The 27,670-nt window shown below is 35.5% G+C and overlaps 1 protein-coding gene across 1 annotated transcript in view; it reads right to left on the bottom strand.

The window, feature by feature from the left end:
• Positions 1 to 27,670, bottom strand: part of KCNH8 (potassium voltage-gated channel subfamily H member 8) — a 185,284-nt gene that overhangs the window by 120,842 nt on the left and 36,772 nt on the right. The gene's annotated exons all lie outside the window — the stretch shown is intronic.

Below are 27,670 nucleotides of genomic sequence, written 5' to 3'. Positions count from 1 at the left end.
TGCCTGCAACATGGCTGCAACTTCTGTTTTTAGACCATTAGTCAGAATGGTCTAACAGATCACAGAGCACTCTCATTTGATGATTCCTCATGCACCATCTTGCCTTATTGCATCTTCAAGCAATAATTTACTACAACTGCCTCCAAGATGGCACATCCAAAGAACACTTGAGCAAGGACTGGTGATGAACATGGAAGCATTGGAGAAGTTTCAGAGGTCCTACATTATGCTTCCACTCAAATTCCTCTCCACTCTGTAGGCTAAAGATGACTTTTATCATCACTTAAACTAATTTCTTTTACAAAATTTTTCTACTTAAAAGTAGAGTTGAGGGACATTTTGTGGCTATGTAAAATCTTTTGTCCTTTATTCCCCCACCAGACTTCATTTTTATTTATTTATTTATTTATTTTGTGAGGAGGAAATTATTTTATTCAAAAGCACTGCCATCTGTTTTCCAGAGCCCTACCATACTTTTTGCATATGTAACAGGCACATAAGAGTCACAATGCTTTTACAACTTAATACATTTTAGAGTTTTAAAGTGTACGTGAAATGCAATCAACATCTTATAAATTTAAGAAAGGTGTTTTGAAATGGGCATCAATCAGCAAAAAATGAGGTTGTAATTTGTGTTCAAATCTTTAACTGTATTTTGCAGCTGAATGGTTTGTTTCCATGCCCTGTGGAAGTGTCTTTGAAGGTTTTGTACTTTAGACGCTCATCCACAGTTTACATCTACAGCTGTTGCACTGTATGGTCTTTTTCAACTGTCACAGAGACACTTTCCAGACAATATATGAAGTTCTCAAACACTTTTTTTTTTTTCCCTGTGTTTCCTTATCTTCAAGTGAAAATAAATAAATAAATAAATACATTTTATGTGAGGAATGTGTCCAAACTTCACATTGAGAGAGGAAAGACTATTTTTTGTCTACTGTTTACTAAGGAATGTATACCTTAGAGCTTGCTATCAGGAGCAGTCTAGTCCCAAGACAGATGTTTCTCATATTTCAGACTTATATGCATGTGGATTCTTGTGTGTATTAAGAAAAAATACGAAATTAATTTAACTAAGTATCTCTTGATAAATATATATACATTTAAAGAGAAAAATTGAACTATTTTAATGAAAAAAAATCAGGTTGCTATGCCTAATTTCCATACAGGGATATATTATTCATGAATGGAGAGACATGGAGATGGACAGAATGCATTTAGTAAAACTGAGTAAAAGTAAGTGTGATTCAGACTTAACTGTCACAAGAGTTTTAGATCCATGAAATTACATCAACTTCAGCTACTTTATTCTTTATTTACCCAAGGGATAAAATACTATGGCTTGTATTGTTCCATATTTTTAATACAATGTTGAGTTGTGTTGGTTTTTTTAAATGTTTTATTTGCTCATGAGACTGCACCTCAGTTACTCCCTTTTTGCTCAAATCTAATTAAAGTATTTCAATAAATGATTGTTAAATTAAAACAGATGCTTCCCCTTTACCAACTATGTACTTTAAAAATGCATTCAGTGCAGTGCTTGGTTTTGCTTGTCATTTTTATTTGCCTAGCTAGAGAATAAGTATCATTACCATTCATGCACTGACATGCTGCTTCCCCATCAACACAAAACTAAATCACCACACTGCCAAAAGAATTAAAATCATACGCTTCCACTGCAGCTTAATGATGGTATTACAGTGAAAGACCTGCAAAACTGTACATCCCAAATGTATTTATAACTATCAAATTAATGTAATCCTGAGTTTCTTATTGTTTAAGATATAATTATGCATTGCAAAGCCATTTGTAAAATTTATTTTATTATTATTCTAATTGTGAACTGCAAAAAGCAGAATATAGGACACCAAAAGGACAGAAAGGATTGGGAGGATGCTCTCTAAGTGTAGGAGTGTTTGAATATCATTACAAACAGGAATACAGTGGACCTCACTAAGAATATCATCTTATGAAAAGTATTAGATGGCCAAACTCTGCTGTCACTTACATCAAAATAAACCCAGAATACTTTATGCTACCTTATCATTCACAGCAGAAAATAATTTACTTCTAAAAGACCAATCCGGTGTTGGCTAGAATAACAGACAATAATTCCTATAACATCAGTGGATGTCTGATAAGTCTTGTCTTGCAAGTCTAATTATCTTACACTTTTTTAATAATGACAATAAAGAATCAGCTTCAGGAAGACACAATCAGGATTATGTTTTTTGTTTTTCTTGAGGTTGAAATTCAAGTCAGATAATTAATGATACAGCTGTAATCCCAAACTAGTAGACTAAAAGAAACATTATAGTACTTATTGAAGCAACATCTTTTTGTCCAATAACCATCTGTATTTCACTGAATTCTTAAGTAATGTTTCTTAAGGGATAATTAATTTTAAATTATTACACAAAATAAATTTTCTCAAATCTATCTTAAAATATTCTGGTTCAAAGTTTATTTACTTTTCATAATCTGGAATCTTTAATATCACTTGCTATTTGTAATGAAAAAAACCACCATAACATATTCAAAACAAACAAACAAACAAACAAAAAATACAACCCAACCTAAGCAATGAGGGTGAAAGGTATATCATTTAAGGCCCAGTGCAACACAAAAAAAAAAATACAGCACTTAGTTCAATGTTCTTCAGAGATAGCTAGATATTAAAATTCAGAGTAGGAAGAATGATATTTTATTTAGAATAATTTATTAGAAATCTATAACTCTTTATAGACTAGAAGTCAGAATTTAGGCTTATCTTTGACCAGTAGACCAGTTGCAATGAGAGATACAAACCTATTAGTCTTTGTATTTTGATATATATTCATCTGTAGATTGCAACACTCCCATAAAAAAATAAAAAAATAATTCAATTCCATATTGATTTTTCAACACATCAACATGAATATTAAGTTATTTCATTCAGATTGATTGGACTTAATGATCAGTGGACATACTAGATTACTGGCAGTACTTTTAAATTTATTTTTTTTTTGGATAAGAAAACACACTGAAGCTAAATTCAAGTTATATTCAGAAAGATGTAATTTTGAGTCTATTGGACTGTTTAAGAGTACAGGGCATTTGCAGGAACAGAGTAGAACTTCTGCCAATCTGCAGACAGCCAAATAATAAATTTTGACAAAACCACAAGTAGCACTCTTCAACTCAGAATTTGTCAAGTGCTCTAACTTTGGGCAAAATAAATCAAATATTCTAGTCATATATCTAAATATTAGCTTTAAATAAAAATACTTGGTTGCATATTCGAGTTTGCATATGACATATAGAGAATGCTTTTTAAAAGCATTTCTGTTAAAGATGAGATAATAAGACTAGACACCAAAAAAAACCCACAATATTCACTAAAGTTTTCTTTTAACAGCAAAACAGCGAAAATGGATGAATACTGAAGGGATATTCCACAAGTATTCATAACAATTTAAAAGCAGATTTGTTTCAGCTACCCTTCTTTTAACTTACCTTCATTTTCTGTAAAGATCACAGAATCACAGAGAATCACAGAATTGTAGGGGTTGGAAGGGACCTCCAGAGATCATCAGGTCCAAAGCAGGTTCCCTGGAGCAGGTTGCACAGGTAGGTATCCAGATGAGCCTTGAATATCTCCAGAGAAGGAGACTCCACAACCTCCCTGGGCAGCCCGTTCCAGTGCTCTGTCACCCTCACTGTGAAGTTCTTTCACATGTTGTTGTGGAACTTCCTGTGCTCCATTTTGTGGCCATTGCCCTTTGTCCTGTCCCCACAGACCACTGAAAATAAGTTGGCCATATCCCTTTGTCTCCCACACTTAAGGTATTTATAAACATTGATAAGCTCCCCTCTCAGTCTTCTTTTCTCAAAGCCGAACAGACCCAGGCCTCTCAGCCTTTCCTCATAGCAGAGATGCTCCAGGCCCTGTATCATCTTAGTGGGCCTCCGCTGGACTCTTTCCGGAGATCCCTGTGTTTTTTGTACCAGGGAGCCCAGAACTGGACACAGTACTCCAGGTGAGGCCTGACCAGGGCAGAGTAAAGGGGGAGGATCACCTCCCTTGACCTGCTGGCCATGCTCCTTTTAATGCACCCCAGGATCCCACTGGCCCTCTTGGCCACCAGGGCACACTGCTGGCTCATGGCCAGATCAAATTACTTTTTCACATGAAAGTTTGAAGGAAGAATATTAGGAGCTTGCATGTCTGCATTTGCTTTGGAAGTAGGACAGACTGAAGTAGGTAGGACATTGGTCAAAAAAAGACTCACATGGTTTCAAGAAACCTCCATCAGACACACAGAGTAAACCCAGAAACAATTAAGCTGAACCAGAACCATGCTATCTCCACCTTCAATCACAGGCTTACCCAGAGTTGCCTTGTTTCAGTGATTATTCTGATACTCAAAAATTGTAATCTAAGAAACAGAACAAATTTATGTAATGTGCCATACAATCCAGAGAGAAAGGTTTGTTAAAAATCCCATGACAGTGTTTTAGAATTGAGATAATTAAAGGAAAAGGTTATTATGCAATTCTCGGCTTCATAATTAACTCACACAATTTATCTGACTGTTTGTAATGACACATTTAAACTCAGCACTCCCTTGATAAATCTTACTGTCATCTTATTTAGGAAAAAAAAAAGACAAAAGGGTTTTTCCTTTAATAGTGTAGCTGTGACTGCTATAAATCTTATCACCGTCCTTCTGCAGTTCTTGTAACTGCTCTTTTAAATCAAAGTCCAGATGGTTTCTGCAAGTCTTCCTCTTTAGGAGTGAAGAGAGCATCTATCTCACTTCTTGTGCAACTGAGAACAGCCAACCACCATTCTAATTTAAATATCAAAAAAATTATGAATTAAAAAGGAAGGAAAAGTGACAAAAGAATTAAAATCCCTAGCAATGAAGGGAGTTGCATGAATAAACAAGTGAATCACATAACCACTCTGTAGAATGGAGAACAGTCCATAATTATTCTGGATGAAAGGAGTAGCTACACGTAAGTTTGATTCTATGGTTCCTCCACAGGCAACTTAACTAGAGAAGTCTCACCCCATTCTCATACTGCTACTGAGAACTTGATCACATTAAGAGTTAAGTATACTTGAGTGATTAAAACAGCATATGAAAACATTTAGCTTTACGTCAGCACATTTAAATGCAAGTGAGTTTTATTAGACTTCAAGCTCATTTACCAGCTATACTTTGAATCTAACTGACACCAGAATGATTTTATAATACATACATTTTCAAATATCGGAGTTTCTCTTGAAAATCTCAGTGAAGTTACCTGTGTCACTAACATGAGGTTAAGATTTATCTAGATCTAGATAAGTCAGAATAAAGTTATTTGTTTATAATGTTACCTCTCCCCACTCTTCGCTAGAAATAAAATAAATAAAAGCATATTCCAATGAATCTACGGGAGTAGAGGATAGAAATATTGCATATTAACCTATATGCATGGAATGATGGACAAAGGACCCATCACTGTAAGCTGTATAATTGATTTAATTGGCCATGTCACTTCAAATAATAGCTACAGAAAGAGTTAATCTGTAATACAGTACAGCACAGAGACATTCAGATAAAATGAGCTTTAGGATGTTAAAACATCTTCTAGTCTTGTTGATACACACAGTTTGCAAGCCATTTAAGATACTCAGTGCTTAAGAATCTCAAACCTAGTCTTCAGTGCCATTGCTGCATCAGGTCAATACTAGATTAATGTCTGCAGCTGTCTTCATGAACCGAAGAAAACACCTATTCCTGAGACAATGTAGACCAAAGAGCAAGATGGACCATGGAGGAAAACCAACTAACAAACAACCACAAAATAAAGCAAAAGGGCACTGATTCTCCCAAAAGACCTCATGCTGAGTTGGGGTATTGGACTCCTAGACAGAGAGGAAAAAAAATAAAAATAAATCATTTGCTCCTCCAGTAGAAATCTCTCTATGTGCTCCTATTTTCACTTCTTTTCTTATTTCTTTTTCATTTGCATCAACCTGAACTATAAGGTGTAAGGGTTGGAAAATACTTTGTTCAACATAGTAGCAACTCTGTTACTGCTAACTTTTCACAGAGCACATTTCAAACAAAAAATCGGTGCAATTGCAATGGATGAACTAGAATAAAGGAGAGGAACAATTAGCAGGGATGACTTTGAAGTTCTTCATAATTAAACTCCACTAGAAGCAGATATTTATATCTTTTCCTGAGAAGGAAATATTAACTAGTTTAAGAAATCTCTTTTCACTTTTTTTTTTTTTTTTTTTTTTAAGATTTACTTAGTATTACACTTTCATATTACACATACACTATGTGTAACAACAATCTAAATCCAGCAAGCACTGAATCAGGGTTGCAATGAAATATTTCTTTTCCCGCTCTTAAGCTGTGAGGTACATGTCACAAATGTACTAATTCTCCTCTGGCAAAAATGGTGCATACTGTATCACTGTGCCTCACCTATACAAAATGATCTATCCTTAGAACAGACCCAGACCCAGGTCTGAATTTAAAGTGAAGGGAAAAGGGACAACAGTCATCCTTTCTCAGCACCACCTGCTTAGTGTAGCAGTTGCTGTCAACAGTGGTCAGCTCAGCGTCTTCAGCATCACTATAACAGATGCATTTTTCTGGCCCTGCAGATGGTGTCAACACAAAATTTTTGTATGCAATTTTCGTTTCCACATGCAGGATACACAAATAACAGTATCCAGACCCTTGTCTTGTCAAAAACACTGGCTGTTCAAATATCACATAATCCTTGTGTTACTGTTACATTCTCTGAATAAGGAGAATGCATCATTTCATGTAAGCACTTAACTATCCTGAAGTTGTTACTCAAAGCGGCTCAGGGATGCTTTTCGTGGATGCTGACTCATAAACATAATTTCTGTGGTGTTCACAATCACTTTAAAAATTGTCGATAACACCCACAAAAATCTCATGCCAGCTTGTGATTTTTACTGTACTGAATTCATTCTATACTTATTTTACTAAAATATTAATGTAGCAAAAGAGTACCAGGGCTCTATGGCTAAAAATGACCACTTGGAGCCTTTGCAGTTTATAAACTCCTCTCTCACTCCCTAAAATTTAGAAAAATCTTGAGTTAATTTTAAAGGTGTGAGGAAGCAAGCTCCCATGCACTTATTCCAGTGACATAAGTTATCAGTAAGATAACTGCAAGAATTTCTTCATGCAGTGTTCTTAGAGAAACAATGGTAACCTAAAATGATGCTATGGAAAAAAAAAATGTTCAAAGAATGTTCTTCTGGCAAATTGACATAAATTATGTTAAAAGAGAATTCAGAAATTGATGAACAGTGTCCAGGGAATGTAATTTCCAAAACACAGAATTTTGTACTAGGATATTTACCATAACAAAGAATGACGCTTACCCTTTTTGAAATGTTGTTTCCTCTTAAATCAAAATAATTTCAAGGATCTCAAAATAGGGCTCACTGATGATGTACTCTTGAGCAAGATCTGTGAATAAAACTTCTTTCTGGAGTGGAAGGGAATGTTGTGAAATTACAGGTGGGGATGTGATTAGGTTGTCATATTCAAAAAAAAAAAACAACAACAAAAAAACACAAAAAAAAACACAAAAAAACAAACAGATCATCTTGTAGTGGGTATCCCAGCTGAGAATGATTTTCAGAAAAACCCAGAGGGAAAAATGCTGAAAACTGTGGAGAAGTTGTAGTTGAATGAAAAAGAAAAGTAACCTTAATGGAAAAGTAAAGTAGGTGCCTGAAGTAGACATAGGCAACTACTTATAATTAAGCTAAAATGGACAGCCATCCCTCAAGTCAGCACCTCCTAATGATTGGTATAGAATAGAGCAAGAACACCTGAGCTTAGATCTACTGATTTATGGAAAGATGTTAATAAGAAAGGAAGAAGCTGATAAGGGAACTTGAAAGTCCTGAGGAGAACACCAGCATAAAATGGTCACAATCTGGAGAAAAGATCCAGATTTAAACTAGAGATGGTCTAGGAAGTTCAAAGCATCCAGGATTTCCTTGCAATAAGTACAGGTATAAATAGGCAGTAAAATCATCAGATTGTTGTTGTTGTTGTTGTTATTTTAGGAAAAAAAAGTAATAATTTGGACTACTTATTGTCTCAGTAAAAGAAAATCAGGCAGAGGAAAAGAAAGCTATCCAAAAATCTCCCTAAATTCAACCTCAGAGAACTTAAACAGTGTAGACAAAAAGAAGCACAACAAAGTCATGGAGGGCCTTAAGTATAATTAGATCCTCAAAAACCTACACCTTTTTATGTGTGCTTGTTTTGTTTTATGTCTCTTTCTATTTTAAGAGGATTAAAGAGGCTAAGTAACACAGATGAAACTTTGGCATTTCTATAGCAAGTGTTATTTTCATTTTCCTGTGAAAAAAAAACAATTCCCCTTCCCACCCTCCTGACCTCCAACCTCCTCCTCCATCCCCCCACAAAAAAATTACAATAAAATAAAAAAATATTACTTACATGAGAAGGCAACTCACACCAGAACACTAGACTGGTTTTCAGTAATTAGTCCAAGATCTAAAATTTCCATATCCCAGAAAAATGTTATCTATTAACTATTCTGCACTTAATCATCATTGTTAGGGAAACAAGTAATTTTTATTTCAGTTTTCTTGGCCAAAACATACAAATTACATTTCAGTTTTCAGCTAAATTCCTCATACTGGTCCAAAAACTTTCATGCAAAATCTTTTTTTGCCACTATACTTGCAAGTCAATGTCAACACTACTTTTGGTCTACAGAAATGAAGTATAAAGATGCTGCAATCAAATGCCAGGGTTATTATGGGAGGTAGCTGGAAGCCTTGCTTTGTCTTGCCAAAGGCCAATCTAAAGCAATTGACTGAGGACACCTTAACCAAATGTCAGCAGATACTTGTTACTGATTGCAAAATTTTTTATGTGAGAAAGAAAAATTTTATTTGCTCAAAAAAGTTTTGAAACTCTTCTGAAACTGTTTGTAGAAAATCTGGTGTTCACACCGTGGATTCGTCCTCTATCTTATCAAGTAGCAGTGGCACTGAGCAAACAGAGAAAAATACTAAAAATAGACAAACAAAAAAACTTTTTAGCATAAATGGTGGAAAGTTCTGTAAATTATGCTCACTGAAAACACCAAAAGTTGAAGAAAGCTGCAAATGACAACCTGATTATACTGCTATATCTCCTATGTGACCCAATGCTATAAATTTGGAAGTAGTTTTGCTGTTCTAGATACTGTTTTGAATGTGAAAAATTATTCAGAAAGACTTAAAATCATTTGGATAATTTAACATGCATTGTATACATCAACAGAAATGTCTTTTCAACCTTTTGAAAAGACAATCAACTTTTACAGTTTTGGTGGCCGCAATTACCAAAATGGTGTTAACCTCTTCTTTAGACAACTGAATCTCAGTGTCATGGTCAGGAGCCGCATCTCCACAGGAATGGTGGAAAGTGATCTCTTCCAAGGGGTTAAACGGAATAAGGACTTATATCTGTCATATAGGAAACCTATGGGACTTCATTCCTTCATGTCTAAGCTAGACTCTCTTAAAAACACAGAAAGTGGATAATATCAGTAAATATGCCACAAAGGACTTCAGAAGAACCCTTAAATATTATCTTCACATAGGTAGTTTCTAAACACTGAGTATATGCACCTGACCTTGCCCATGTCATTCTTTCTTACAAACAAGTCAAAGAGCATCTGTATGTGAGGTACTTTTCCTTACCTGGAAATTCTTAAAAGAAAAGAAATGTACAACTTGTTGTTGCTGTTTTTATTCTAACAAAATAAAGTGAATGAAATGTGAGTCTGACCTCTTGGATTACACTGTGATGTAGGAAAATCACTCAATTTCAGACCACCCTATATATCTAATAATAAAAAATATGGTTATTACACATATTGTGCTCCATGCTATAAAACAACTTAAGTTACAATAGCAATAATAACTCTGAAAGTCTTGGGTGAAGGCTTCACAAAATTTAAAGTTAATAGATAAAAACACAATCAAAAAGTGTGAAACCTAGCCTCTTAAAACAAATATTCTTACAACAGCAGAGAACATATATGGTAAGGAGGACTTATGTAGAAAATGGTAACAAATGTTCTGCAGTGCCTTAAATACCACAGTGTCTTAGTAACGCTATGGGACTACTACTTGCAACCCTGTAAACTTTTCCAACATTGCTGATGCAGTGTTTTCAGAGCCTCTGTTGCATTGTTTTTCTTTTATTCTTCTCATACTCTTATTCTTATCTTGTCACAGCCTTGCACCCACAAGCCACAATAGTGATGGCGTCTTGTGGGAAGCACCTATCACTGGTCTAAGAATGACCTCTTTATTTCCTTTGCTTCCTTATCTCACTCTGTAGAATTTAGCTTATTAGAGCAAATGGAAATACTGCAGACAACAAATTAGATAATAGTAATTTAAGTACTCAGTAAATATTAACCAGTAATATATGCACGCACAAGCTTAACAAGCAGTAAATACATATCACTACAAGCTAATTCACATATGACAGAATCACAGAATAGTTGAGGCTGGAACGGACCTCTGGAGATTATTTAGTCCAGCCTGCCAAACAGGGTCATCCCAGTCAGTGCTAATAACATCATGAATGTGAGCAAAAAATGGGAGGGCTAGAGAAGGTTCTGATGAAAACTGGATAGCAGTACGAGAAAACAATATTAAAAAGCTTTTTATTAATAGCCAGCCAATGCACTGGAAAAACACCCAGACCTCTTCTGGGGATCCTCTCCCTGCTCCTCCCAGCTGACCATTGCAGAGAGTATTCCTTTTCACTTCTCATTCCCTCTTTGTTATGTTACTTTCCTCCAAAATCAGCTTTTATCATTAGAGTCAATGTACTCTGTAAGCTATGGGCTCCACTACTAAACATCTGTATACGTAAGCAGATCTTAACACCTTTTCTGCCATGACAAACTTCCTATTCATTCCTTATTCTCATCCTCTGTTTTCTCATTCTCTGCTCTTGCCTATGCAGGCTTTCTCATGCTTTGTCCCTTTTGCTTTATTTTCCACCCAGCTGAGCTCATCATCTAACCCAATAAAGATGGGCATTTTAAAATTTTTCTTAAACTTGTGTTCTTGTGTTGAAGACCTGCTGGATTAGCAGGCTTCATCCTGCAGTCATGTGAGAGCAGAACATCAGAATAAAAGGGTGGTGGTTAAAGCAGCATCTAGAAGGAGGAGGAGGGATGTTATCTCACCCCTTAGAGGACAACAACCCCTTACATTGGCTTGGATGATTCTTTGTATGGTAACAAGTGTAAGCTACTTTGGGTCAGTGCTCTGTGGTAGGGACCAATTGGGGGAGCTAACACACGATGCAATACTATAGAAATGGGGCATCTTTTAACAAACATGTCTGAACCTGAATGCTGGTGCATTGTTTTCTATATTAATACAGACTCTTGTACAGGAGTTACATCAGTGGAGCCACAGCAGGAGTAAAAAAAAATAAAATGTTCCAGGGATAAATGAATTCTCTCATCAAGGCAGTCATCCAAGCACTAAATAACAAACTAGAGTCTGACACAGTAGTAAATTGGGATTCATTCAGAAGAGGGATAAAAGTCTCCTTTTAGAACACTTCCAGGATTTACTTCTTTTATCTTTCCCTTTCATAAGATAAGACTTTCCATTAGTTTTCAGCCTCAGCTTAGATGGTCAGACCTTTCAGGGGGCTGCCTAAGAATATCTCTTGCTTCAGGAAAACTTGATCACAGGCCTCTCTCTAAGAAAAGAGAGTTTTAATTTCCTATCCTTTTAACAAAGGCTTGAATGTTAAAGTATGCAAGATCCAACTCTTTTCACTCCTGGAGACAGAAGAAATGTGGAGGCAGAACTCTGAAACTTGGTTCTCATTACCATTTTTAGTTACTATTTGTTTCATTCCTCACCATCAGTTGGTGGAGATGGCATCCTTCTGCTGGAAGGATTAACTTCTTCAGTTTTGTTAGATGCCATGTTCTAGGACATTTTATAAGCATATTAAAGACCATAGTCCTAAACTGCCTAAATGATGACCAAACTGTATCTTAAAAGAGGCAAAAAGTAAAAAAAGAAAATAGAGGAATACAGGGAGACAGTTTTTATCAATAGCGTTCTCTAGAAATGGCAAACTAATTATTAAATTAGTTATTAAACTAGTTATTTTACAGCTGTATGCACAAGTCCAATCATTAACCTCTTTCCTCAACTTCATTACTCCACTCCATTAAAGAAATTCCAAAGGGAAAGTTACATGAACAGTATTTTTAGATGTTATTAAAATATTTTTAGTAGTTTAATACCTTTATGAGTGGTATTTTTTTCAAAAATATCTTGTATTTTATTTTTCAACATATAGAACTATTCACTTGATTATAATATTTAAAATTCATTAGAATACTGTCTTAAGGCTAAGTTTTGGGTTTTCAAACTTGTTAAAGAACAGCAATTTACCATCTTTCTAACTCACCAACCAACCCTCTACATGTCAAAGGTTTCCTTAGAAGCAGAAAATGTATTAATCACTTCTCTGGAAATGTTACTAAATAGCTTTTAAGTAACATTTAAACCTGCTTTTAAAAATATTTTATTCATATAACCTTTGCTTTAGAAAGGTTTGTGTTCAAAAAAAAAAAAAAAAGTCAAATAAAACATATATGAAATGAAACAATTTAAACTGATATATTGAAGTTCCAAGTAAAAAGATTTTCATTAAGTATTTTTGTGGCTCAATAAAAAAGAAACCAAAAGTAATAATGATAAGCTACTTCATTTTACCATTTCATATGACATAGTAATGAAAACGTAAAACATCATACAGGGAAAAAAAATCAATTAAGAAAAGAAATAGAGAAAATAATTTCCCAAAGCTTTTGTCCTTCTCAGGGTATAGCTGCAATAATGGATTAACCAACATTACTATTATTATTATTATTTTCAACATGTCAGAAAAGTAAGTATGTTTGGACCTTTGAAAAGTAAAACACCAATGATATTTCAGGAAAGGGTTTTCTTCCCCCTCCCTCCCATCCCAATGGCATTTAGGAGTCCAAAATACATGACATTGACGCTACATTTCCTTTTTCAGAGACACTCTGCAATTTCTTTCAGTTATAGAGGTCATTCATGTCCTCTTCTTTAAACAACTAAGGTTATTGCTTGCCTGTTTACTCGCCTGTTGTGTTCTCTACTGACTTCACAACATCCAGAACTATTACTTTCTTGAGCAGCCTGAGTTCCCAAGAAAGGGGTCTTATGTAGGTGTTTTTTGTTGTTGTTATTTTTATTTATTTATTTATTTTTAGGGGGGAGACATCTCCCTCTGACTGGATTTATGAAATAATTAGAGTAGAATAGAATTGAAATAACATTCACCTCAAACTTGAATTAAACAGAGATCTGAGATTTACATATTCTTGATCTTCAGTCTACTACAGTCAGTAAAAGTTCATAATATGCAAAGGTTAGTCACATCAATCCCTGCCTTCACAGCTCTTCCATTTAGATTTTCTTAAAAAGAATGAGTAACCTTGTTAAGAGTTTGAACTCCTTGATCTTGTCCAACCCTTCAAGAGACACGACAAAAGCATAATCTGCTATCAGCTATATACCTACAATGGAAAACTTAATAACATAGCAATAATCTGTACAAATCTGAGTTTCCATAAGAAGTGAAAAGAACATACAGCATATGTTTACTATCTTCTTTTGCAAAGAGACGCAACACTAAGGATTTCAATTTACAAATACATTCTTGTATAATCAATCACTATGTTTCAATTAAAATCCAACAATGTTCACATATTTCAATATATATTTTGTATGCAATAATTTAGACATTTAAATTCCTTTAATTAGCCGTTGCACCATTTCTTAGTAATATGCCAAACATTTTCATGTTTCATGCTCTCAGTTATGCTGCTTCACACTTGAAGAAGTGGGAGCTGATGCTAATCAAGCCAATATTATTCAGCTGGTAAAATTAATGGCAAAATCTTACTTCACTTTCTGTAACTAAAACCAAATTAGAAGAAACAAATTAACTATTTTTAAAATTATTATTATTATTTCCAAATACAACAGGATTTATTTCTTAAAAAATTAAAAAATAATAATAAAAAAATCAATGTCTGGTCATACATTTGTATTGCTACATGGGTATGTATGTGAGATTTGTATTGATTATGACAAGATTATTCTGTAACTGAGATGTGTCATTTCCTAAAGATTTCTTTTTTCTCTGTAAAATAAGTTAAAAGGAAGTACATTAATAACAAGACTAATATGCAATTTATAAAATACTTCAGGAATATTATAACTCATGAGAAGCCTGTTCCTCAGCCATGAGACAGATGTGTCCTGTTGGTGTTCCACCACATTCAGCACCTCATCCCTCAGAATCACCAAGAGTTAGTTGACCTTATCAGTGACGTTCACCTGTTGCTTTCAACCAAACAACATCCAAGCCAGCCTTGTATTGAAAGTTAGATGAGGTGCACGCATGCATGCTTGCTGCTTTGGGTTTTCTGTACATTTTCTGTATTCGATTTCAAACTCTTGAAATGTTCACAAGGAAAAAAAAAAATCCTTTCACAGGGAGTTACAGCAAGTCTGCTATAGAAGCTCCTTAACTATTAGCTGTGAAAACTAAAACTCAGTTTTACAGGATTTGCAGTTACTAGCCACTGACTTCACTGCACTGTGAGAATATTAATAACCACTTTTCTTATAGCACAATACTTCAACCCTCTTACTTCTCTACCGCAGTACTACCTACATATAACCCCTCACAATTCCTCCAGTTCCTCTCTTTCTTCTTCAGGTCCCTACCTACTTTAGTTTGCTTTGTGTTCTCAGGAAGAGGCAGAGCACATTATCATGACTCGCAAAGACATGCACGCTGGTTGGTTTGCTGGGGGGACAGCAGATGGGTATCTTTCACCTAAGAGGCACGAGTAGGGCAAGTGGAACTGCTGCTGAGAACCAAGCAAATGGCATCAGTCATTTTATACAGCTACTCTCTGATTCTCCTACAGGCCTAGAGCACAAACTTAGTATTTCTTATATTATCCAGTATGTTCCCAAGTTTATTTGGGGGGGGGGGGGGGGCGGGGGGGGCGGGAAAGGGGAAGGAAGGAAATTATAAGATAGCATGAATCTTGTTTCTTGGAACCAGACCAAAAAATATGTGCTTGGCACAATTATATTAGTTTTACTCCATCTCCCAGAACAGTATGACAATATAATAGTGTTGCACAATGAAAATTGGTGAATGAAAAAGGTGAGAATGAACATCTCCAAACAAATCTAAAACAAATCTAAACAAATTAGTTCTCTTGACACAGGTTTAAATTTACAGAGAATCAGTAAGAACAGCATTCTGAGTCAGAGCATGCATGCATATATTTTGCTAACATTGTTAAAATATGCTCTTTTTTTTTTTTTTTTTTGGCTAATCTGAAGGGTTTTTTGTTTTGTTTTGTTTTTGTTTTTTAGTTCACCACTGCACAGTATCTTTGCATGGTATAGGTGTGCAGTGTGCATATTTTGGTAATTTTATTGGCCAGAAGAGCCCAGATCAGATGTCACTCTCCTCCAAGCATATCAAAGCACCTTGGCCACAAGCAGATACTTATTTTTCTTATTTTTGTTCTCCAATCGATAGATGTAAACTATTGCAATCACTCAGCTTTTTTTTTTTTTTTTTTTTTTTTTTAAGTTAAGAAGGTGTGATTTTTGAACCTAATTCTTCTTTTGGGATGCTAATCTTCTCAAAATGAAATGTCACTGTTAACGATTCAAGGATAGCATATCCATAACTAACAAGTAATAGTTAAAATGTAAACTCAAGCTTGCTAAAAACTGGAGATGTATATCCCAGTTACATTCCTTCATGGGGTTCATGACCGAGAAGTAAGACCACTGGTACTGAATCATCCCTTTGTTCCCCTTATTAATATTATTCCCCTTATTTTTTAATTTATTTATTTATTACTCTGATTTCAAACTGCTGCAGTTCAAAAGTTGTCTCTATCATCTTATATTGCCTATCACAATAGAAATTAAAAGGTTATTCTTGTGAGAATATTAGCAACCTAGGATTAAACTCCACACTTTCCTTACCCACAATTATGTCTTAGTGTAGCAGATGCTGATGCTGTCTGAAAAGTTTAAGAGGAGATGACCTAATAAGATCTTGTTTAAGTGAAACATATTTGGCCTTCCATGATGTTTCTTAGCAGTCAGAAACATGCACACCAAAATCACAATATAAAAAACAGACTAAAGCTCTGTTGTTACTACACAAACTTAGAACAAAGAGGGAAAACAAGAAACTGATATACATCAACATTTCCTCTCCTTGATTGTCTAAGAAAACAAATTTATAATGAGAACAAATGATTGTCATTTTAATCAATATATATATTTTTCCAGTTTCAAAAATAGGTTAATCATCTTCATCCTTAAGTATATGTATTTTAAATCTCATTTTCCATGCTCTCAGTTAGTCTGGTGTATCTCCAGGGCAACTCATTTGACAGTAATAAATTTATCTTACTCCAGAAGAGATGGAAATCTGGGAACTTAGATTAAGCTTCAGTATTTTTGAAAAGTATTTCTGTTGAATGCAGCACTTATTTCCCAGCTGCTGGAAAATTAGATTCTGATTTAAATAATATTCATTTGCATCTTATAGAAAATATTTTCTGTGCAGACTCAAGGAGAGACAATAATTATAGGATCACAGTCTAACGATTAACCAATTTTATTAAATTACAATATTGTTATCAAAAAAGAAACAGTGAAATGGTAGCTAAGGCAATAATCATTTTATGTTGCTGTTAATTTTACTGTCAACAAATAGAATTTCTTTCTAAACTTCCACATTCTCTCTTTTATAAACTGTTTTATTCCATTTTTGAACAGATATTGCACATTTTGAACAGATATTTATTTTGCTACTAGTTTTGGATCGTTGCTGTTTCCTTTTTAAAATTCCTTTCCCTGAAAAAAACAATGGTGCCAAACAACATTCAGCTGTCAACCTGAAAATATAGGACAAGGTAAAGAACATGCATTTTTATTCCTTGATAAGTATGTCATCTGCATCTATTCAGGGAAAAAAGTATGGTAGTATCATGAAGTTCATGAAGAACATGAAGTTCAGACTGGATTTTTTGCATTTTTGAGATCCCCCATGTAACCACATACTGAGTAACATCTCTCTTGGTTCAATTTCTTAAAAATTTTTTTCCCCTAATATCTCTAATTAAATCAACACTTTCCCTGACACCAGACCATAATTTATTTCAATTTGTTTACTCTTATGGGTGTCCAACTTCTTTGATTTTGTAAAACAATAACAGCAGAAGAAATATAGAGACTTTGGTCAGCATGGCCATATCCTTCATTACTACAAACACAGCCTTTTTACAAGAAAGGAGTTAGCAGAACTTTTGATTGGTTTTGTTGAGACTTGTGTCTGGATGAAACTGTGCTGCCAGAGCTGAATGTGCTACAGCATAGAAGGCCTTCTGGATGAGACTGACTCTTTAATACTCAGTCCACAAGCCTGACTATTAAAAATTATTTTGCAATTTTAGCAGCTGTTCTTTCGCCAGAAGTTAAGTAAAATAGAATTGAAGTAAACAGCAAATTCAAAACTAATCAAAACACAGAAACAATTATAGAAGATCTGTAGTTTAGAATCAGTGCTCAGAATAAATTACATCAAAATGGGTTTCAGCCTTCCTAGATAAATCACTGGATTCCCCTGGATTATTATATTTGAAGGGAAGTGGGTGTTTGGATGTTTTCTGCTTTCAATGTTTTTTGTTTATTTTGTTGTTGTTGTTATGTTGTTGTTTATTCCACCTAGGAGGGACTAATACTTCTTTGTCTCTTCTGTTTATTTTTCTGCTTTCTGCTTTCTTCTTTTCTGCTTTCTAGTATCTCGCCTCCATTCCTTCCTTGTTCCTTAATTTTGCTCATTTAATTTTTCTGATTACTTGCTCCAGCTCTATTCTGCTAACTCAAGTCATTTTCCATTCCCACTATCAGGAGATTACTGAGTAAGGATGTAAAGGCAACTGAGCTGAAAACCACACACACGCACACAAGTCAATCTTTGTGGACTATATATAAACTTAGAAATTGTTTGTTACCCCAAGCTAACTGTATTGGAAATCAAAACAAGCATTTCAGAGAGCAATGGGAAGATAAGCTTCCTGACAGCCAATTGTTTTATCCACAAATAAAACATCAGTTCTGTGGTACACACACAGGACACGAGGCAGTTTTCCTTAACAATATTTACCCAGTTCCCTGTCTTTTAAGTAGATTGTCATCTTGAAGAAATTCATCAAGACATGGAAAAGCTGAGAAAAGTTGATAGCTTTCTTTAAGCTACAGGAAATGAGACATTTTGCTCAATCACAAGATTAAAAAGTAGAATACCCTTACTGAAGCTGGGTCAAACAGAAAATGTGTCCTTGCATTTCTTCAAGCACATAGACAGAAATAAGTGCTAATTAAATAACCATATCATCATTAGCAACAACTGCTTGCCAATTATTTAAAAGATTTGTCAAATCAGCTAATAAAAACTTAGAGGAATGCAACCATTATCTGCATTAAGTGTATTTCAGCAGAGATATCTAACAACTGACTAAGTCCAAAACAGAAGCCCATTTCTGAGTGATCAGACTGCTTATTATGTAAGTGGAGAGGTAGCAGGCAGGAAAACATTTCAGGTCTAAAACTGCCATCTATTTGTTCTATTTATTCATCCATTTAATTCATCTATTTAATTCTGAAAATGAATGAAATTTAAATGAGTTGTTCAATCAGTTAAATACACATTTATTACATGTCCTACCTTGTCCTACTTAAAAGCAAGGCTTATAGACAGGCCGCTTTTATCAAATGTTGTGTGGCTTGCAGGTGGTCTCTAGATGCAGTATGTAATCCAAGTTTATTACACTACAGAAGCAAAAATCTGAGGGACATCAAAAAGTGTATATAAAAGAGTCACAGCAATGATTGTCAACTGTAACTCAGAGAGCTTGAGACAAGACTGGAAACTTGTGGTTGCTCTGCAGCCCTATGGGAAGGAGCTCTCTTTTAACAGAGAGACAGTTTTGTAAGAAGCACTGGAGTTTAGAAATACAGATTTTGTTCAAAATAATTAAAAAAAAAAAAAAGAAAAAGAAGAAGAAGAGTAAGAAGAAGAGGGAGGAAAAAAGCTTGAATCCCTTCCTAGCTTTTCCCACTGAAGTAGACAGGACAAATTGTATACACCTTTGTCATTATTGCCTTCCTCCTCTGTCTCAATAATCAGAAGCTAAGACACTCATCTACCATGTAGGATTTGTCCCCAAGCAGGTTATATCTGAAGGTACCTGAATTATCAGAGTATGTATTAAATTTCTGTCTTTCAGTCTTTTTTATTCCACATGAAAAATAATATTCCCTGAGTCAGAGAGAATTTCACAGTCACTAATATCTCAGGCTGTTGCACGTTTTGTGAGTAACCACTAACTCCTCTGATTTGTCTGGGAATTTTTTGTAAGGGCTAATGGATGAACTAAATTGTCTCTGGGAGTTTTCAAAGCCCAGTATTCTTTAAGTCTCTCAGTAAAAACCTCCCTTTTTCAAATGGATTTTACTGTGAGGATTGTGTCAGTAAGTAACACAGTAATTCAAGATGGTAGGCATAGGCATTTTTCTTAGCTAAGGTTTCAAAACAGATATTATCCCTCAACTTCAGCCTCTTTCTGATATGCAGACTTTCTGTAAAATAATAGCTACATTTAAAATAATAATAATAATAATAATCTGTTGTCTAACTTCTTTTTTTTCTGGCTAAATACATTAATGCTTATTTTTAGCACATGATTTTTTTTTTCCAAAGACTACAAAAGAAGAAGGTGCTTTGTGCATATAGTAGTGTTCTCATTGATAACAAAGACACCACCATAGTTTCAGATGTTGTAATAGGAAAAAAAGGACAATTTTGCCCTGTAGATGATGTCTTCCTGTGGCAAGGCTGCTATTGTAGGCTCCTTTGTGTCCTGCATGAGTCTGGCTCTCCAGATTCTGGAGTGCAGTGGGATATTTATTACTAAATTCCAAAATTAATTAGCCTGTATTTATAGTGTTTTGAAAGAGAAAAACATCACACACATATTGATGTTACAAGTAATTAAGAATAAAATCTTTGTTAGGATCTGATGTTAATTCCCTGATGCCTAGCAAGCAGCATAATTGTTTCTATGAAGACTGAGCCTTTTGTATTGAAAAAAAATAGAAGATTTTACTAAAACCAGACTTGTATAGCACTGTATTGTCTGCATCTCCTATTCCTATTCTAGACAGTCACAGTTGAGCATTTCCTCAGACTTAAAAAACGTAGAATTTTTTTGAAAATTGAAAGCAACAGTTAATCAGAGACTAAACTTTCTTGATCAGCTTAATAATAAAGTGAATCTCAAAGATTGTGTCTGTCTTAAAAAGAAAATATAAAATATTTTCTGTTCCTGAGGTCAACAGTGCAGCACATTCCTCCTTCATGTAGGTTATTCATTTAGTTTACACCAAACACACACACACAAAAAAAAAAAAAAAAGGGAGAAAAAAAGAAGAAAAGTGAAAAACAGATCCACAAACAAATAAAAAAATATACAGGCAAAAAATGTCAGGGTAACTTCGTTCTTACAGCGTATTGGGAACAAGCCTGCTCCCTGAATCTTTCTTTGGATTTACATGTGAATTCAGAAGTTATTTTGGACCCAGAATCACAGAATCACAGAATCGTCCAGGTTGGAAGAGACCTCCAAGATCATCTAGTCCAACCTCTGTCCTAACACTAACAAAACCTCCACTAAACCATATCACTAAGGACTACATCTAAATGTCTTTTAAAGACCTCCAGGGATGGCGACTCAACCACTTCCCTGGGCAGTCCATTCCAATGCCTAACAACCCTTTCAGTAAAGAAGTTCTTCCTAATATCCAACCTAAACCTCCCCTGGCACAACTTTAGCCCATTCCCCCTCGTCCTGTCACCAGGGAGAATAGACCAACCCCCACCTCTCTACAGCCTCCTTTAAGGTACCTATAGAGAGCGATGAGGTCTCCCCTGAGCCTCCTCTTCTCCAGGCTAAACAACCCCAGCTCCCTCAGCCGCCCCTTGTAAGACTTGTTCTCCAGACCCCTCACCAGCTTTGTTGCCCTTCTCTGGACTCTCTCGAGCACCTCCATGTCCTTCTTGTAGCGAGGGGCCCAAAACTGAACACAGTACTCGAGGTGCGGCCTCACCAGAGCCGAGTACAGGGGGACAATCACCTCCCTAGACCTGCTGGCCACACTGCTTCTTATACAAGCCAGGATGCTGTTGGCCTTCTTGGCCACCTGAGCACACTGCTGGCTCATATTCAGCTGACTATCAACCAGTACTCCCAGGTCCTTCTCGGCCAGGCAGCTTTCTAACCACTCATCTCCCAGTATGTAGCGCTGCTTGGAGTTGTTGTGCCCCAAGAGCAGGACCCAGCACTTGGCCTTGTTGAACTTCATACAGTTGACCTCAGCCCATCGGTCCAGCCTATGCAGACCCTCCTGCAGAGCCTTCCTACCCTCGAGCAGATCGACACACGCACCTAACTTGGTGTCATCTCCAAACTTACTGAGGGTGCACTCGATCCCCTCATCCAGGTCATCGATAAAGATATTAAAGAGGACTGGCCCCAGTACTGAGCCCTGTGGGACTCCACTAGTGACCAGCCTCCAACTGGATTTAGCTCCATTCACCACAACTCTTTGGGCCCGGCCATCCAGCCAGTTTTTAACCCAACGAAGCGTACGCCAGTCCAAGCCACGAGCAGCCAGTTTCTTGAGGAGAATGTTGTGGGAAACGGTGTCAAAAGCCTTACTGAAGTCAAGGTAGATCACATCCACAGCCTTCCCTTCATCCACCAAGCGCATCACTTGGTCATAGAAGGAGATCAGGTTCGTCAAGCAGGACCTGCCTTTCATAAACCCATGCTGACTGGGCCTGATCGCCTGGTTTCCCTTCAAGTGCCGCGTGACGACATTCAAGATAATCTGCTCCATGAGCTTCCCTGGCACTGAGGTCAAACTAACAGGCCTATAGTAGGCCTATAGTAGCCCTATTATAGACCCAAACCACATAGTATGAAGCACATTAGCTATCAGACAGTATAAGATAAAAGGTTGGAAAAGACTTCTAAGATCAAGTCCAACTGTTAACCCAGCATTGCCAACCATGTCCCTAAGCATACTGCATAAGGGACTTGACCATGTAATATAAATCTCTGATGAATCACCTGGCAGTTCTGAAACACTTCTGTACTGCTGTAACCAGCAGCTGATGTGATGCTAGTTATCTGTAAAAAGCAGAAAAGCATATTTCCTCAGCAGATGTGCTGGGGATAAACAGGGACCTCTTCACTCTTAACTTCACTATTTTCTTTCTGCAGAACATTTGAGCCTGGGTAAGTGAAATGGGCACAACCACAGAGACAGGTCAGGAAAGGATGTGCAAGGTGAAACTATACTAAGCAGTAAAGCTGTACATCTCCCTTCAGTATGTAGCAGTAGTTGTAACAGTCCCAAATATTTAAACTTACAGGCATGCCAAGTACAGACAGCACAAGCCACAGTTGGTTGTTCACAGGCACCTATTTTTTATGCCATCACTCTACATGTGGAATCCATGTATGAGTCTTGCAGTCAATTACCTCTTTTGGGAGGGAGATGCATTTTCATATTTGTTCCAAAAAGCTTATATATGTTTTGGGGAAGTGATTAAAAAAATAAAAAGAAAATAAAAAGAAAAAAAATATTCTGGTTTGGTAAAAAGCTCATAGATCTCATTTTCTCCCCTCCTGTAAATTGCTTAAGCTGGAGTCACATGTGCACCAGCAGGTACTAGCAGGCATTTTTACTGACAAGTATATAGTTATCGTGTCATAAAATAACCAAAGCTTTCTGTAAGTTCCATGTATATATGGGATAAATACAGTGATGAACAAACCAGCTGACTTTTATCCCTATTGTCAGTTTCAAGCAAGGGACTGCATTTTGCATCTATGAGTGAAAAAAATCAATTTTTAAACAACTGTGTAAGTTGTATTTGTCTGCAAATTGAGTACATTAAAACTATATATATTAAATAAGTAAGTAAAGTAAAAACAACACCACAAGGCAATGGTTTAGTCTGCCCCCAAATTATAAAGAAGAGGCATAGAGATAAATGGAATATGGGATAAAATAAAACCTGAGTTTATATAATTGAGGCTACTCTAAAAGAAAATTGTCAGCATTCTTTGATAAGACAAGATATTCTAGAGAATCATAGTGGATGTATCTAGATGTTATAAAGTCTTTGACACAATGACCTTAAGAAACATATTAACTGAACAGAAGGTAGGAATTTACCTTAAAAAAAAAAAAGTATTTAAATTCCAGTTTTAATTCCAATATAAGTGTGAGTGGACAGTATTTTGTGATGGAAAAAGAATAAGCATAGACTAAAGATTTTAGTAGATCACCTCATATTACTGTATATTCAACATCAGGCATTTTCACAAATGGTCCTAGAAAAGAGGGATGGAGGGGGAATGAGGAAGCTGTTGTGTCTTAAAAGAGAGTTCTTGAACCCAGAATCTTGGAGGATACTATCAACGCTAAAGGAAGATAGGAATATCTCATATGAAGTAATCCTGAAAATTGGTCTGAGATCTGTAGAAGAGGAATTATATTAAGTAATGCGACTGTGCAATTTCAAGTGGATTTCTCCTAACGTGGTTATTTATAATCTGGAGATGAAAGAAGGAAAAAGAGCCAAGTATGCTGACTGATGATCACAGGATGACTGATCCAAGAAGTCCATGAGACCATGAAAAAGGATTCAGGAGCCCAGGGTATGTGACATGTGACATGGCTAGTAAAATGAGATGTACTAGCACCATTAAACAAATACTACTGCGAATATTTGAAATATTATGTGCAGCTTTGTTTTCATTTTTGACTGAACTTAATAGTGTTAGGACAGAGCTACTAGAAAAATTGGGGAAACTGCAGGAATAAGAAGAAAAAGATCAGAGTTTTGTTTGGCAACATAAAGCCTAAGGAGACATAGCTGTATGTGAGAGAGAGTGCTTGTGACGTGAGTAAGGAAAGATAGGAACTACAAAAACATTGTGTGTTTATTCATGTATTTATGCATTCAAAATTAGGAGAAAATTTCCATTGAAAGCATGAGTAAAGGAACAACACCCTCTCCCAAACAGATCAACACCTCCTTCACAAATCCTGTTTGAAGATTAAGCTGAAAAAAATTAGAAACTACATGATGTGTTGATAGCAAGACACTTGGTTCTGTGACTCAGGAAATTCCTTCTATTCCTGCACTTTTTTGAAACTATTGAATAAAAAAATAAAAAAGAAAAGAAAAAGAAAAAAAGCTAAAATGAAAGTCCTACACTAGGATTTTACACAAAACAGAAATGTTTAGAACATCTGCTCTGAGATGGGAAAACAGATTTCCGGCTGTTTTACTGAGATGAACACTGCAGGGATCCCGGTGATACTCTTCTAATATTTTATTACAAATAAAATATTTTAAAGGTTTGGGGCTGAGCAACCTGTTATTCATGGAAATTTCTTTGTCAGAATAGCTTCAGTCAATTATTTTCAATATCTATGACTTTCACATTTTTAAACACACGGGAAGTATTTTTCCATTTCAGATTTCTTATAATGGCAAAAACATTTCTGTCTTGTCCCCAGTTGCCATCAAGACTGTCAAATTTCAAAAACATTTTCTTTGTAGTATTTTACATTAGAATCTGCTATTATGTGTTCCATCAGTACCTCCTCTAACATCATTAATTTTAGCAAAAGAATGAAAATTAACTGCATCATGTATTAGAAGCTTTGGATATATATAGTCTGTAAAAATACATACAGTAACAACATTCATCTATTTCACTGCTGAGTTATCAACAGCTTTAGCTTTTAAGACCATGAATATTTAATTTCTACCATGTTCACTGTTCCATTTTCATTAATTGCTAAATTCCCGTATGTGTAAACTTGTGTCAGTTGTACATTTTCATCTATAAGGGTGTTTGGAGGTGATATAATTCCCTGTTACTTTAGTCATATGCTAAGAAATCCAATAATTTCTCTTCATCTAGATGCAAAAATATATTTTGCAACTCAGTCTTCAAAGGCTTTATTTATGGAATATGCTAGATTATCTTTAATCTCTATAAAGTATTACGCAAGAATGACAGAAATTGCAAAGTACACAAGAATATAAAAGGTAATCTGCAAAAATACTTGTGGAGTTTAATTTTCATGCAACCAAAAGTGAAATGAGCACACTGAAAGATGGAAACTTCAACTTCTATACAATTTTTGGTAGGAATATCTCGTTATTTACACAAGAGGATCACTCTCCCTTTCAAGTACCCCTTAACCTATTCTGCACTTAAAAGCCAGGGCATAATGAAATTCATTACAAGGACCAGGAGCGTAACAGCAAGCATTTAAAAGTTCATTAGTTTTGACGTGTTATTTCCGCCCATATTATAGTATGTTCTTACAAATTTGTATATCTGAGTCTTTTAAGTTCTCCTTCCCCAAAGTATTTCTGAGACAAAAACAAAACAAAACAACAAAACAAAAAATAAAAATAAAACACCATCACAAAAAAAAAAAAAAAAGTTATATATCAGAAAGAAAAGACGGACTACATATGTAAACACTGTAGTTTTAAAAACGTCCATTCCTCAGACCTTGGTTAAATCTCATTTAAGTGTACTTCATACCTAAACTGAACATCTGGACTCCCTTTATGGTTAGAGAAATGGATATTTTCTGGTCATGATTATTCTCTTTTAATGTACATGTCAAAAATAGGTCAGATGAATCATGCTCTGAAGGTGTCTGTTTCTACCCACTATCTATAAAGAGAGAAGACGGCTCAAATGTAGGTGGGTAGAGTTAACTGAAAGGAACAGCATCTGTCCTATACTCCTCAAAGTCACGGAAAACTAGAGCTCAGCTGCCATTTATAAGCCCGTTCAAGAATCTAAATCAAAACCCATGAAAATTTGGATAATTAATTAAATGAGGGTTGATGTGGGCAGAGGAGTTTGTTTGTTTTTATCTTCCACTAAGTTATTTCATTCCAGGAGGAGTGCACAATGGTTTTCGGGTTAAAAACTAAATAAAATAATAAAAATGTATCTCGTCATATTTTAAAAGTCAAATGTTAAAAGGTGACATCAACGCCAATACTCAGGCATATAAATACATTATTCAGAAATTCTTAACCTTTTTTTGTCACTGAAAATTGGTTTAGCTGCAAGACTTTGAGAAGTTAAGCTCCATTTTTTGCTTGCTACTAAATAAATGTTTGATTACAGAGCATACCAGCATTTCTGTATTCCTCTGTTCCACTACAAAATCAAAAGGCAGCTCAAACACCCCAGCATTTGAGGTCACCTGTGACTTTGCCCTGGAACAAGCATTCAAAGCAGCTGGAAACCAAACTCTGCTAACTACCATGTATGGTCAGGCTTGCTGGTTGACAGCAGCTGCTGCATGTGATTAACTGCAAGGAGGACTCTGTCTTCCCTGGACACTCAACTCATCTCCTCCAAGGGATTCCACACAGGTGGATCGCACAGCATGACACTGGCAATGATGCACTTGAGTAATCTGTAAATTAAGGCTTATTCTCAAGCAAGAGTCAGTGGTGTAACCTGACCCAGTATAGTCCCTTCTATACTTTTACACTTCTTCTAGATAATTATTCTCATGAGTTGTCTTACATGATTCATGATGTTTATAAATAGGGGAAGAGATTCTGAACATACCTTTGCGTAAACCTATTTGCAGAACAGGCTGTGAATAAAATATTTTCTTACAGTGTTAGTGCTAACAAGATAATGCACTCAACTCCAGCTATATATGACCTTGTTTGCAATGTATTGTGAATTATTTTCAGAAAGTTTTTCAAGATAAGTCAATTTAAAAGATTGATTCGAAATAAGCTAGGGCTTTTGATACGTAATAAAGTTACTTTTATAATAGGGAAAAATGCCTAATACATATAAGAAAGATGAGTACAAGAAGTCAGATGGATAGGCTGGACATAGCAAAGAGAAGACAGGACAAGATAAAAAAAATTATTTGGTCAGCATGATATGTTCTGCTAGTAACAAAAGATCAGGTTTCCACCTTGGCTTTCCACTGCCTCCTACAGAATGTAGTAGACTTCAAGGTATGCTGATGTGGCTGAATCTTGGCTTTTCCAGCAGTTTATGAAGTAGATTGGCTACTGAGAAAACATTGACAGTTGTCTATGTCATCATATACATTTAACTCTTAATGCCATTCATGAGATACACCATTAGACTAAATACTGGCTAAATAATTTAAAACAAATACAAAGAAGTTACAACTTTAATGTTATTAATAGAATGTGCATGTTTTTAATATTTCCTATGAAATAATTAAAATACTGAGTGTTTTGAAATATTTTATAGGCTTCTTCTAAATTGCCACCTTCACCTTCCACCT

This window comes from Cygnus atratus, chromosome 2, assembly GCF_013377495.2.
Source record: "Cygnus atratus isolate AKBS03 ecotype Queensland, Australia chromosome 2, CAtr_DNAZoo_HiC_assembly, whole genome shotgun sequence".
NCBI classification, from domain to species: Eukaryota; Metazoa; Chordata; class Aves; order Anseriformes; family Anatidae; genus Cygnus; species Cygnus atratus.
The sequence above is the reverse complement of the archived record's forward strand: the minus strand, read 5'-3'. Positions and strand labels throughout refer to the sequence as shown.